At 44.5% G+C, this 12,948-nt stretch overlaps 1 pseudogene; it reads right to left on the reverse strand.

The window, feature by feature from the left end:
• Nucleotides 1–297: 297 nt before the first annotated feature.
• Nucleotides 298–11,638, reverse strand: LOC141370317 (ATP synthase peripheral stalk subunit d, mitochondrial pseudogene; annotated as a pseudogene).
• Between the last annotated feature and the right edge of the window lie 1,310 nt (nucleotides 11,639–12,948).

The raw sequence follows: 12,948 nt of genomic DNA on the forward strand, positions 1-12,948 counted from the left end.
TGGAAGATAGCTGGAAAATCCTAACATACTTAGATATTAAACATTACATTTTTAAAAATTTAATTTAATTTTATTATGTTATGTTAGTCACCATACATTACATCATTAGTTTTTGATGTAGTGATCCATGATTCATTGTTTTCGTATAACACCCAGTGCTCCATGCAGTAAAATAACTCATGGGCCAAATAAGAAATCACAAAGAAAACTTAGAAAACATTTTTTTTTAACCATATCATTATTTTTAATGTCCAGCATTTACAATACGAGGGCCAGAGCTTTCTCCCCAACTCAAGTTTACAAATTCTCAATTGGCTTGTGAGGCCAATGGGGATACTTCTTCTTGTCTAATCTGGTTTCTGGGAAGACTTCATTCAGGTCCTCAATGGTCGTCTGATCAAATGGAATTATGTTCCTCATCTTCTCCAGCTCTTTTTCATATTCCTCAATCCTGGCCTTTGAGAGAGACAAAAACTCAGCACAACTTTTCACATCTTCTTTTTCTTCAGCATCCACCTGAACAGTATATTTATCCTCTGGCACAGGAACCTTCAGGGCATTAAACTTCTTCTCAAAGTCATCTACCAAACCAGCCTTTGTCACATTGGCCTTGTAGTAAGCCCAGTCGATAGCAGGTGGTTTCTCAGGGAGAGTAGCCAACCTGGAGGAAAGTGTCTTATTCCGGGATTTCAGGGAGTTAGTAATGGCCTTCTGGTTTCGGGGTATGATCTCCCCAAAAGCTACCCAGTCAATGGTTTTTAGAGCAAGTTTTCACGCAGCTCTCTTGAGATCCTTCACCGACCCCGGCGGCCTAGAGTCCACAGCAGCCAAGGAACAGAACTGGGTCCAGAAAACATTTTGAACTGAAAATACAGCATGTCAAAATTAGTGATATGCAACTGAAGCAGTGCTGAGAGGGAAAACTATAGCTTAAAATGCTTACATTAGAAAAGAAAAAAGATCTAAAAAGTTAATTATCTAAGCTTTTAGAAACTAGAAGAACAACTTAAGCAAAGGAAAGAAATAATAAAGAGTAGAAATCAATTAAACAGAAAACGGTCCAGCAATGGTAAAATAGTTGATATTTCAAAAGCTGGATCTTTGAGAAAAATTAGTAAAATGGATAAAGTGCTAGGTAGGCTAATTAAAAAAGAAAGACACCTCATTTACACACACACTCAATGAAGCATGAACTAGTAATATCAGGAATGAAAAAGGGACATCACTATAGATCCTTCAGATATTAAAAGGACAATAAAAGAGCGTTATAAACAATCTTATGCCAAATCATATAAGTTAAATGGAATGGACCACTTCACTGAAAGACACAACCTATTAAAATTGACCCAAAAGGAAACAGAAGCCCTGAATATCCCTAAGAAATTGATGTCATAATTTGAAATCTTCCCCTGAAAAAACTTGAGGGCTTAGATGGTTTCACTGGTGAGTTGTATTAAAATACCAAAAATACTAATTAATCATACCAATATTGCATAAGAGAGAAGAATCCTGATCCACTTATGTCATGAGGCCAACACTACCTGGTACCAAAATCAGACAAAGACATTATTTAAAAAAATATAAAGGAAAAAAGCTATAGATCAGTATCGTCCATGAAAACAAATGCAAAACTACCTAAAAATATTAGGAAATAAAATCCAGTAGCATTTTAAAATAATAATGCATCATGGTCAAGTGGGATTTATGCCAAGGATCTTGGGTAAGTGTAGTAGTTAATTTTTTGTAATCTTGACTAGGCTATAGATACTACCCTGTGATATAATCACTGTGAAGATCTTTTAGAAATGTGTTTAACATCCAATCCGTTGAAAGGTCTTAAGAGCAAAAACAGTTTTCCCAGAGAAGAAATTCTGCCTCAAGACTGCAATATCACATCTTGCCTGAGTCTACCCTTCAGATTTCAGATTTGTCAACCCCCCAATTATGTGAGCCAGTTCCTTAAAATAATCTATATACCTCTATTCTATCTTATCCTTTCTATCATCTATCATCTATCTATTGATATATAAAATCTTCCAATCTGTCTATATCTATATCTAATCTTCTGTTAGTTCTATTTCTCTGGAGAATGCTGACACAAAAAATTTGTTTAGCATTTTAAATTCAAAGTAATTTGCCATATTAACAGAATAAAGGAGAAAAGCCATTTGATAATTTCAGTAGATGCAGAAAAAGTATTGGACAAAATTCAACACCCAATCATGATAAAAATTCTTAGCAGACTAGAAATAAAAAGGAACTTTCTCAACCTCTTAAAGGCATCTATGAAAATCATACAGCTAACATATTTAAGGGGAAAGACTGAATGCTTTTCCCCTAAGATTAGGAATAAGCAAGGATATCTGCCTTCACCACTTCTACTCAACATTATGTTGGCAGTCCTAGGCAGCTCACTAGGAGAAGAGATAGGAAGAAGTGGCATGAAACTGAAAAAAGTAAAGCTCTATTTATTTGCAGTTAACATGATCAGATACATAGGATATAAACGTGGACGCCTAAGGAATCTACAAAAAAGCTACTAGAAAAAATATACAAATTTAGAAATGTCACAGCAAAGAAGGTCAATATACAAAAACCAATTGTGTTTCTATATACTAGCAATGAATTGGAAAATAAATTTTTAAAATGTCCTTTACAAGATTATAAAAAAACATGGAACGATAGTTCAGTATATGTAAGATCTATATGTTAAAAACTACAAAACATTGCTGAAATTTAAAAATACCCAAATAAAGAAATAGACTATATTCATCCTTTGGAAGATTAATGTGTTAAGATACTCTTTCCAGATTGATATGTATGTAGAGATTCAGTGCCATCCAAATGAAATCCTAGCAGGTTTTTTGTTTTTGTTTTTGTAGAAATTGACAAGCCAATTCTAATATGTATATGAAAATTGTTGAGAAGAACAAAGTTGGAGGACTTAGTCTGATTTAAGACTTACTATAAATCCACAGTAATAAGATGGTGTGGTATGGAAAGTCCAAAAATAGCCCCAGACATATAGAGTTGAATTTTTTTGGACAAATATGCCAAAATAATTCAGTGAGGAAAGGACAGACTTTTCAACAGGTGCTAGAAGAATATCCATTTGGGAAAAAAAATTATCTTGACTCTTACCTCATGCCATATACAAATATTAACTTCACATGGACCATAAATGCAAACAGAAAAACTAAAACTATGTCTAGAAGAAAACATAGGAGGAACGGTAGTGTATGTACTGGAAGAACCCACCAGAACCCACCACCGTGTCATGGGGAGAGCGAACAAGTTGGCCTGGGGAGGGTCAGGAACCAGGCAGCTCAGTAGGCCTCTGCCATGAAGACCTGGGAGCTTCTTCCTAGGATGCGGGAGAAAGTGCACAGCACCACCTGTGAAGTAGCCTGCCCCCAGCCCCCAAGAATTTAAATCTGAATCTAAACAAACCTGTAGAGCTAACCTTCATCAATAGGAAAAACAAGAGGGCAGAGAAACAAGATTCATGTCACCACAAAAAAGCAAATGGACAAGTCTAGAATATGGAGCATTCCAGGGGTATCAGCTTTGGTCCTCTGAAAAGAGACTCCAAGATGGGATGAGATGTGTAAGAGAAGTCCTGGGGGAAACATCTGCGAGGGAAAATGAGAAGGGGCTGGTCTGGGAGAGCTACTGGAGAGTAGTGCAGTTCTAACCTCTGCAGAGCAAAGAGGGAAGCAAAGGAGGTTGGGTCAGAAAAATCTTAGGGTATAGTTAAGCTTGTAGTCATCTGCATAGTCATTCTCTAGGATGTTGGCCAGAGTGGCCTTGGCTCCAACCGCCTTTCAACCAGTTAGCAAATTCTGGGGAGAGAGAGAGAGAAGAGAGATTATGATCCATATGGCCAGGGGAAATAGCAATGTGCCCAGATTCATGACCCACCCCCCACCCAGGGCAGGTGGTCCACTCTGGTCTGTGCAGCTTCTCAATCCGTGTCAACTTTCAGCAGGAGAGTGTCGGGACAGATCACTCCAGCATCTCTGTGGAGAGGGGCAGGGTAGGGATAGAGTTGGGTTGGAGCGACACCATTTAGGAAGCATTACAAAAGGTACTTTGCAATTTAACACCGGAATATTTTCCGATCACCTCAAGATAAATAGGTTCACTCACCTTGAGCTACAGTGCCTGATTGGGATGGGGTTGATTTTATTTAGCTCTTTGTAACACTACTTGTCACTCATGCTTCCCTAGAACTTCATGGGGCTCACCCTTGGGCAGACCCTGATCTCAGAAATCTCTCCAAAAGCCTGAAAGGGAACATGAAAAAAGGAAGTTTTAAGTTGATCCTAGCACATAATAATGGCAGTTGAATTTTTCCCAGCTCCTAGAAGGCTGGTCCCAGCTGGATGGACCTGGTGAATGGAAAGAAAGCTCCTGGTTGTTGAAGTGCGTGCGTTAAGCAGGGGCTGCTTCCTGGGCTCCAGGAACTGAACCAGCCTGGTGTGGATCCACTTAAGGCAGGCTGATGGATGCAGTGGCCTATCAGGACCCTTCCTCCTTATATTTCAGATAAATTGAATGTGAATAGACTGATTTGTTAGGCCAGACGTTCTGAAGCCAATTTGATGATAGACCTTTTGATTTTGAAGTAGCTATTTGGACAAAGCTGCATGAAAATGTCTGTATTACTATGAAAATTGCCATTTATTGTTGGTAAGAAGTGTGCACAATTCTTGGGTTATATGTCTTCCAGGCACCTCACCCCATCTCTCACTCCCAATCCTCACCCCTAAGGTGGGCATCTGCAGTGGGGTGAGGCCCATGAATAGGCTAAGGATATGTATTGGTTTTCTAGTGATGCTGTAAAAATTACCACAAACTTGGTGCTTTGAATTTACTATCTTACACTTTTGTAGGTAAGAAGTCTAATACGTATCTCACTGAGCTAAAATCAAGGTGTTATTAGTGCTTCATTCCTTTCTGGAGGCTCTAAGGGAGAATCTATCCTTCCCCTTCCTGCGTTCTGAAGGCTGCCCCCTTCCTTGGCTCCCGACCCCCTGCCTACATCTTCAAAGCCAGCAACATTGCATTTCTCTGACTGTTCTTCCATATTTCAGTCCCTCTGACTCTCCTTTTCTGCTTCCTTCGTCTACTTCTAAGGCCCTTTTTGATTACATGAGGCCCACTCGGAAAATTCAGGATAAGTCTCCCTACCTTAAGGTCAGCCCATCAACAGCCTTAATTCCATCTGCAAGCTTCCTTCCCTTTTGCCATATAACAGTCACAAATTCCAGGGCCTGGGATGGGACATGTTAGGGGGGGCGGTGGTGGCATTAGTCTGCCTACCACAGGACTTGTTTTTAATTACCTGGTAAGATCACCAGAATGTCTCCAAGGAAGGGACATTTAAACCAGGAGAGTAGTTGGAAAACTATTGCAATGAATAGTTCAGGCAAGAAGTAATGATGATGTGGCCCAGATGGGCAGCAGTGGAGAGATGGGGGAAAAACAGATTTAAGAGCCATTTGGGAAGCAGCTTGACAGAGCGGGTCGCCACTCCAGAGCAATGGAATCTATTATCATCCTGACACAAGCACAGATGAGACCCACAGTTTTGATTGGGAGGAGATAATGTCTGGATTAATGCCGACCAGATCCCCCAGAGTCAAGGCCAGACGAGAAATAGAACCATTTCATCAGGAATAGGCTCTTCCTAAGCCAATCTTGGGTGTTACGGTCAGTTTTAATCCTGTATGTTATTTACCTCTTAAACACGTGCACTTAATGGATTGTTTGCAAAGATGGCCTCCAGAAATTCCTTCCATCCCTGATCACAAGCATCACTCCTCCTAGCAAGAGGGAGAGTCCATTTCCCTTCCCTTTGGATCGGGGCTGGCCCCAGACTTGCTTTGGCTAAAAGAATGTGGTGGAAGTTATGTTGTGTGACTTCTAAGCTTCAGTCACCTGAAGCCGGGCTACCAATACTCTTGCTCTCTTGAAATGCTTCTCTGTACAGAGAGGTGGTCTGGCCTTCTGGTGGATGGGCGGCTTTGGAAGAGAGCTGAGTTGGTAGACCAAGCCAACTGCCAGATGTGTGAGCAAGGACATTGGGGCCAGCCAGTCTCCTGCTTGCTGTTTTAGCTCAGGATGCCATAATACATTAGCATTGACTGGGGCGGTATGAACCACAGGCTTTTCTTTCTTGCAGTCCCAGAGCCTGGAGGTCCAAGATCAGGGTTACTAGCATGGCTTAGTTCTGGTGAAGGTTATCTTCCCACCATGGGAAGAAAGAGGGCTAGCTCTCCTCCAGTTCTTATAAGGACACCAATCCATCACAGGAGCTCCTCTCGTATGACCATCCTATTGGGAGTTAGGTTTCAACGTATGAATTTGGGGAGGATACAAACATGCTGTCCATAACACCAACCGAGTACAAACAGGTGAAGAAGCCCAGCCGACAACACAAGGAACTGAGAGGAACCATCACAGCCGACCCCTGCCCAAACACCAACCCACAGGGGCAGGAGCAAATAAATGGTGGCTATTGTAAGCCAGTGAGTTTTGGTGTGGCTTGATGGACAGCAAGAGGACTCATATGCCTTTCCCACTGCTCCCCCTCACCAAAAACCTACAAGGGATTTCTGTTATGAAAAGGGCAGAATACCCAAATGAATAAATAGCAAAGAGCAAAAGAAACCTTGTCTAGCCAAATAAATGCCTTGTGCAATAGAAGCACTCAATGATTATTTGCACTCTTTGCTTCATTTAGTCACAATGAATGGATAGATGCACAGCCTGCCTTACCTTTGGAGGGCCTTGGCCATTTACAAGGCACTGTCACTTGCTTGCATTCTCTCTCCATTACTGAGATGACAGATGGCGCCCACCTGGGCTGTAAGTAGAAGAGGAGCCCTGGGATGATGAGGAAGACCCCAATAGGGTTCCTGGGGGCTGGCAAGAGAGTGCTGAGGACAAGAACTGAAGGGAGACTCTCCCATGATGGCTTGTGCCCCTTCTCCATGCTAAGGTGGTTAGTGGACCAGCAGGTGCACACGTCTTCCAGCGCTAGGACCCTGGTGGAATGTAAAGATGCATAAAAGTATTCTCACTGCTCCCAGGAAGTCTTGTTGGGGAGGCAAAGTGAGCTACTGCTGAAAAGTGTTTACTGTTCCTCTCTCTTTGACTGTAAGGCACTCTAAGTTGCCAACCTATACCTATCAGGACTTGAGATCTAGAGAAGAGTCACAGAAGGGAGAACAGGGGTGTGTTTGTGTGTGTGTGTGGGGGGGGGCTTCCACAGAAGAAACAGAAGAAGTAGCTTTCTTTGCTACTTTGACCTGCCACCTCTCAGACGGAACTGCCTCGGGAGGCAAGTTGGCATGTTCCCCCCGGCTATAGAACGGTGTGTACGTCTCATCCTTTGTGGTTGAGACAGCAAGGGCTCTCTGGTATATCTGAATTGCTATTACAAGAATTATCATTTATTAAACATCTAACCTGTGCCAACTGGCATACCCAATGTTTGATTTTGTGTCATTTAATCCTTACAATACCACCTACGAGGTAGGTATTGTTCTTAATCCCATTTACAGACCAGGAAACCGAGGCTCAGATGGGTTAAATCACTTCTTGGCTATGTAACTTGTCCAAGCTCACACAGCTAGTGAGTGACCAAACCGGGATTCAAGCCCCTGTTCATCTGACTTCCAGTCACTTGCACGACCACTTTGCAAAGGCCATACGTAGTCATTTCCTAAAAAAGAAATCAATTTACCCCAAAACATCTTGATGCTTCCTCTTTTATAACATCAAATTCACTGAGCTGTGGTTCATAAAGCTTTTATGTCCTTTCTCTTTGCAGAGTGCAAAAGCTACCAAGACCTAATTTTCCTGAACATGACACTGGTCCTTCTCTTCGTATGTTTATTTATTATAAAGTGAAAAATTAACTCGGTCACTTTAACACCCAACTTATTTGTCTAATGTTGCTGATCTTTTTTCTCTTTTAAATAAAAGCTGTTGTTCCCTTGTGCACCATGTGGCCCTGAGTGCCCACAATGTCTGTCACAGAGAGAGAGGACCTGTATCTCCAGAACGCCATCTCCGGGAGGAGAAAACACCATCTCCTCTTGGGGACGAGCAAGCCAGCTCGGGAGGGCAGTCACCAAAACATGCAGCAGCAGGAGTGGGCCAGCCTGGACCCACCCTCATCCTGGCTTTCAGAACTTTGTCCAATCATCTTGTCTCTCTGAGCTTCATTACCCTTCCCTCCAAATTAGCGTGAGCATGTTATAACATTTTTGAACTTTCTGACACAAAATAGTAACCCAGTAATTGTTAGATGAATCCACATTTTTTCATAGCATGGTTTCAGGCCTATAGGTGCGTTTAAATATGCCCCTCACAAAATATACCTATGAGACATTTAAAAATATATTTCTAAGATGTCTAGTGCTTTAGACACTACAGAGCAAATGTATTTATTTCAAAGCCTGGATTACACAGCCTAGGAAGCGTGTCAGAAACTTGCACATCTTCAAACTTCAGAACTCTGAATATCCTGAAGGATGCCGTGGCCGGGCCCATATTTAGACTCCTGACTGTGAGAGATGTCCGGGGCTGAGGTGGCAGTCCAGTGGGAAGCTCATGGGCTCCTGAGGCAGACAGGTGGATGTGTGCATGATCTGGAGCAAGTAACTTTTCTCTCCACCTCAGCTTCCTCCTCTGCAAAACGAGTCAAAATCATTGTGCAATGAGGCTTTGTAAGTGCAGGTTTGCAAACTCCAGGCCCTCGGTGGGCGTCAGCACTCGCCACCTGGCCCTGCAGGTGCTGGAGGGGAGGTTGGATAGCTACGCAGTCGTGCCACTGAGTCATGGCCACGTCTGGGGTAGAGCGGGGGGCTGGCCTCCTTCGGCAGTTTGTAATCGGTGATATTTGAATTCTTACATCTCCAAGGGAGTGCCTCAGGATAACACCCTGAATAGGCTTGTTGGTTAGTCTGATTCCTTCAGCCAGGGAGCTCTGATTTGATCTCTTTGTTACACTGAAGCTTTGAATCAGATCTTTGTTGTGGAAAAGGTTCCAGTGAAAAAAGTCAGGGTTGGAGACCACTGGATAGTGTAAGTGTTTGGGTTGCTTTGGCTTCTCATTCTCAGCCCCGCTGAGCTGCCTTCTGTAAGCTCATGACTGCCCTGGATTAGACACAGAAGGTACTTGTCCCACTGTTGGGTAGAGCTGAGCTGTCTTAGATTAGCCAGGGGCCACATGTGGCTACTGAGCACTGGGAATGGGCCTGTGCTAGTTGAGATGTGCTGGAAGTACAGGGTATATACCGGATCTGGAAGGCTTTGTACAAAACAAAGAAGGTAAACTATTTCACTGATAATCTTGTTATATTGATTACATGTTGAAATAATATTTTGGATATATAAGGTTAACAAAATACAACATTTGAATCACTTTTGTCTGTTTATTTTTACATTTTCAAATGTAGTTACCAGAAAAAAGGTTTTCCAGAGAAGACATCCAGGCCGACAGGTACACGAAAAGGTGTTCAATATCACTAATTATCAGAGGAATGCAAATCAAAACCACAATGAGATATCGCCTTATGCCTGTTAGAATGGCTAAAATCAAGAAGACAAGAAACAGCAAGTGTTGGAGAAGATCTGGAGAGAGAAGAACCCTCATGCACTGTTGGGGGAAATGTAAATTGGTACGGGCACTGAGAAAAACAGCATGGAGTTCTTCAAAAAATTAAAAAAGAACCACCGTATGATCCAGTAATTCCACTTTTGGGTATTTATCCAAAGGAAACAAAATCACTCTCTCAAAAACATGCACCCTCATGTTCACTGTAGTAGTAGTATTTATAATAGTCAAGCCATAGAAACAACCCAAGTGTCCGTTGACGGATGAATGGATCGAGAAAACGTGGCATACATATACAATGGGATATTATTCGGCCACACAAAATGAGGAGATCCTGCCATTTGGGACAACATGGATGAAACGTGAAGGGATTATGCTCAGTGAAATAAGTCAGATGTTTAAAAGACAGATACTATATGATCTCACTCATATGTGGAATCTGAAAAATACTGAACTCACAGTTATAGAGAACAGATTGGTAGTTGCCAGAGGTGGGGGGGGGGTGCCAAATGGGTGAAGGTGATCAAAAAGTATAAACTTCTAGTTGTAGGATTTTTAAAAACTTACATCTGTGGCTCACATTATATTTCTATTGGGCAGCATAGTATAGAGCTTCCTTGCCTCCCAAGTGCCTTCCTGGACCTTTTTCCGTCTGCCTCATACAATAGTTTTGTGCTAAGGTTGGTGTGTCCTAGGTGCCCAGGAGTCATGTGGACAGAAAGCTGAGATTTCGTCCTGCTTATGATCTCAGTGACTTTGACCAAGTCTGTTTCCTTCTCTGTAAAATGGGGGTTGCCGGCAGCCACACACGGGCTCTTGGAAGGCTCAGACTAAACGATGTGCAGGACGCTCAAGTGGTAGAGTGGGTGTCATTATCCTTATCGTGATGAGGATGAGAAAACCCCGCCCAGAGAAGCAAAATGGTTTTTCCCCTCTACTGGGCCAGCTCTCCTTCCCCTCTCTCCTATGGGAAGTCCACCACTAACTTCAAGGTTATACATCTGTTCCCTCCTAACCTGATGCTCCAGTGAGTTGTCAGATTAATTTGAGAGGAGAGGGCCCCTGCAAAGGGCAGGTTTGCCCTTTGGCCCATCCCAACCTTTTGGGATTTCAAGCCAGGAAGATAAACAAAACTGACCTCAAAGAACTGTACAAAATAGGCCCTGGGTCAAGCAGCTTGTTCATGCAGCAGCTTTTCTTGCAAGTAACCAGTGGGTTTTGAATCTTTACCAGGCCATTCTTTACAATGACTCTTTCACCCGCAGAAGATGGTGTCCCTCGTTCTCTGTGTTCAGCGGGAAAACAGAGTGTTCCTGTTGAACACAGAGATTGAGTGTTCTATTTCAAGACATCCAACCAAACAATGGCAGAGGCTACAGCAGTATCCAGGGGCTGGGGGAGCAAGGAGGTGAGGTGAGAAGGAGGGCTGTAGTTGCGAGACAGAGGCGGAGTAACGGGCCACGGGCAGCCCGGGAAGGAGGCAGCATGGAGAAGTGGCCATGACATTCACACTCCAGGGATGAGTGGTCTCTTAAACACAGATGGGTTGGACACATTCTCTGTTTTGGAGAAGAGTCAGCGGTCCTTCTCCCGGGTGAGATGACCTGGGGCCATGGTGCTACACTCAGGCTTCTCCCCCGTCTAGTGGGAGTGCCAATGTTGGGGCCCAGAGGGTCCACCCCAGATGGCCTTGCTGGAGTCTTCTGTGGCTTTGATTGTTGGATAGCAGGGTAGCGCCAACCAGGGAGGAGCCACACCCTCTAAAATGCAGCCACAAATGCATCCCTGAGTGCTCAGGGTTGGGTGGGGAAGGTATGGACCCGAGAGGATGGAGAGGTGCTGTTAATGCCCTGCACCTGGCAGTTCGTAGCAGTTGACGCAGGCAAGCAGCGGGAGAAGGGGCCAAGGGGGGGGCGTGGCCGGTCCTCCTGGCGCCGGGAAAGCCTTCCACACAGCTAGCCGTATTCCTGGCCTTCTCATGGCTGCCATCTCCAAGGCAACGCCCATCCCCTCTAGAGGGCATGATGTCGTTTTGTGACTCGGTTCCAGTTTGCAGGCTGCTCTCGGTGGGCACTTTCCTTGGCTTTCTCCTGCATGCCACCTTGCTGGGCAGGCTCCCTGCAGCGGGATTGACACCTGCCCTGCCATTTTCCTGACTCCCAAAGGCTGCCTCTAGAGAGGGGGTGTCAGGTGCCTGCTCGGGGCCAGGATGAGTGCCCCTCAACGTGTCAGCTCCCACCCTCCAGCGCCCTGTCTGCTCAGCTCCTCCCCTGGGTGCATTCCGTGCCTGGCAGGGGCCAGAGGTAGGGGTGGGGCCCAGCACTGGTCCCAGTGGGCTGGACCCACAGACTCTGGTTTCTGCCTTCCAGCTCTGGCACATCAGCTCTGGTCACCCCAAGCTTTGGCTCTCTTTCAGCTTGGGGTCCGCTTCACGGTAGCAAGCAGAACAATGATCGCTTGTGGAATCATTCACCTTGCATACCCTGCCTCCCAAACCCAGCCAGGGTCCATGCAGGGGGCCTGGGGACAAGTGGGGGCTCTGCAGGCCTGCACTTCCAGACAGCTTCTCCGTTCTCCCTCTCATTGCAAGCACCCCAAGTCCCATGGGACCCTCAGCCATGTAGTACCATTTAGGAGACTGTGCTATTCCACAAATGACCTGCTTTCTAGAACCAGACCACTCACCAAAAGTCCCTCATGCCTTCACTTATTTCCCCTGTCAGGGGAGCCATTGTGAATTGCTCCCATGACCTACAGCAACGAATTTGGGTTTCTAAGTGGCTTCTTACTAGTATATCACATGGGACACATTACTTAACTTTTCTGTTCTCCAGGTCCCTCATGTAGAATATGGGTAAGATAATAGTTCCGGGAGGACTGAGTAGAAATGTGAAGCCAACAGGCAACCACCTGACACGTGTTGCTGCTCTGAGTGAGCTAGTGTGGAAGCAGCCTGAGAGTGAGCTCCCTGAGACTTTCTTGCCCTTTTTTTTTTTTTAAGATTTTTAATTATTTATTTGACAGAGAGGGACACAGCGAGAGAGGGAACACAAGCAGGGGGAGTGGGAGAGGGAGAAGCAGGCTTCCTGCTGAGCAGGGAGCCCGATGTGGGGCTCGATCCCAGGACCGTGGGATCATGACCTGAGCTGAAGGCAAACGCTTAACGACTGAGCCACCCAGGCGCCCCGTGTGATATCTGTATTCTACAGCTTAGATTGCTGCTCACAGTTTCACTCTATCAGGATTTATCTTATGTAGCAAATGCAAACCCAAACCATGGACAGGTGTTGGCTACGCTTCCGGTGCTAGGTTTGTGA

The sequence above is a fragment of the Callorhinus ursinus genome, unplaced genomic scaffold, assembly GCF_003265705.2.
Source record: "Callorhinus ursinus isolate GAN/ISIS: 27379988/994484 unplaced genomic scaffold, GSC_fseal_2.0 scaffold32, whole genome shotgun sequence".
NCBI classification, from domain to species: domain Eukaryota; kingdom Metazoa; phylum Chordata; class Mammalia; order Carnivora; family Otariidae; genus Callorhinus; species Callorhinus ursinus.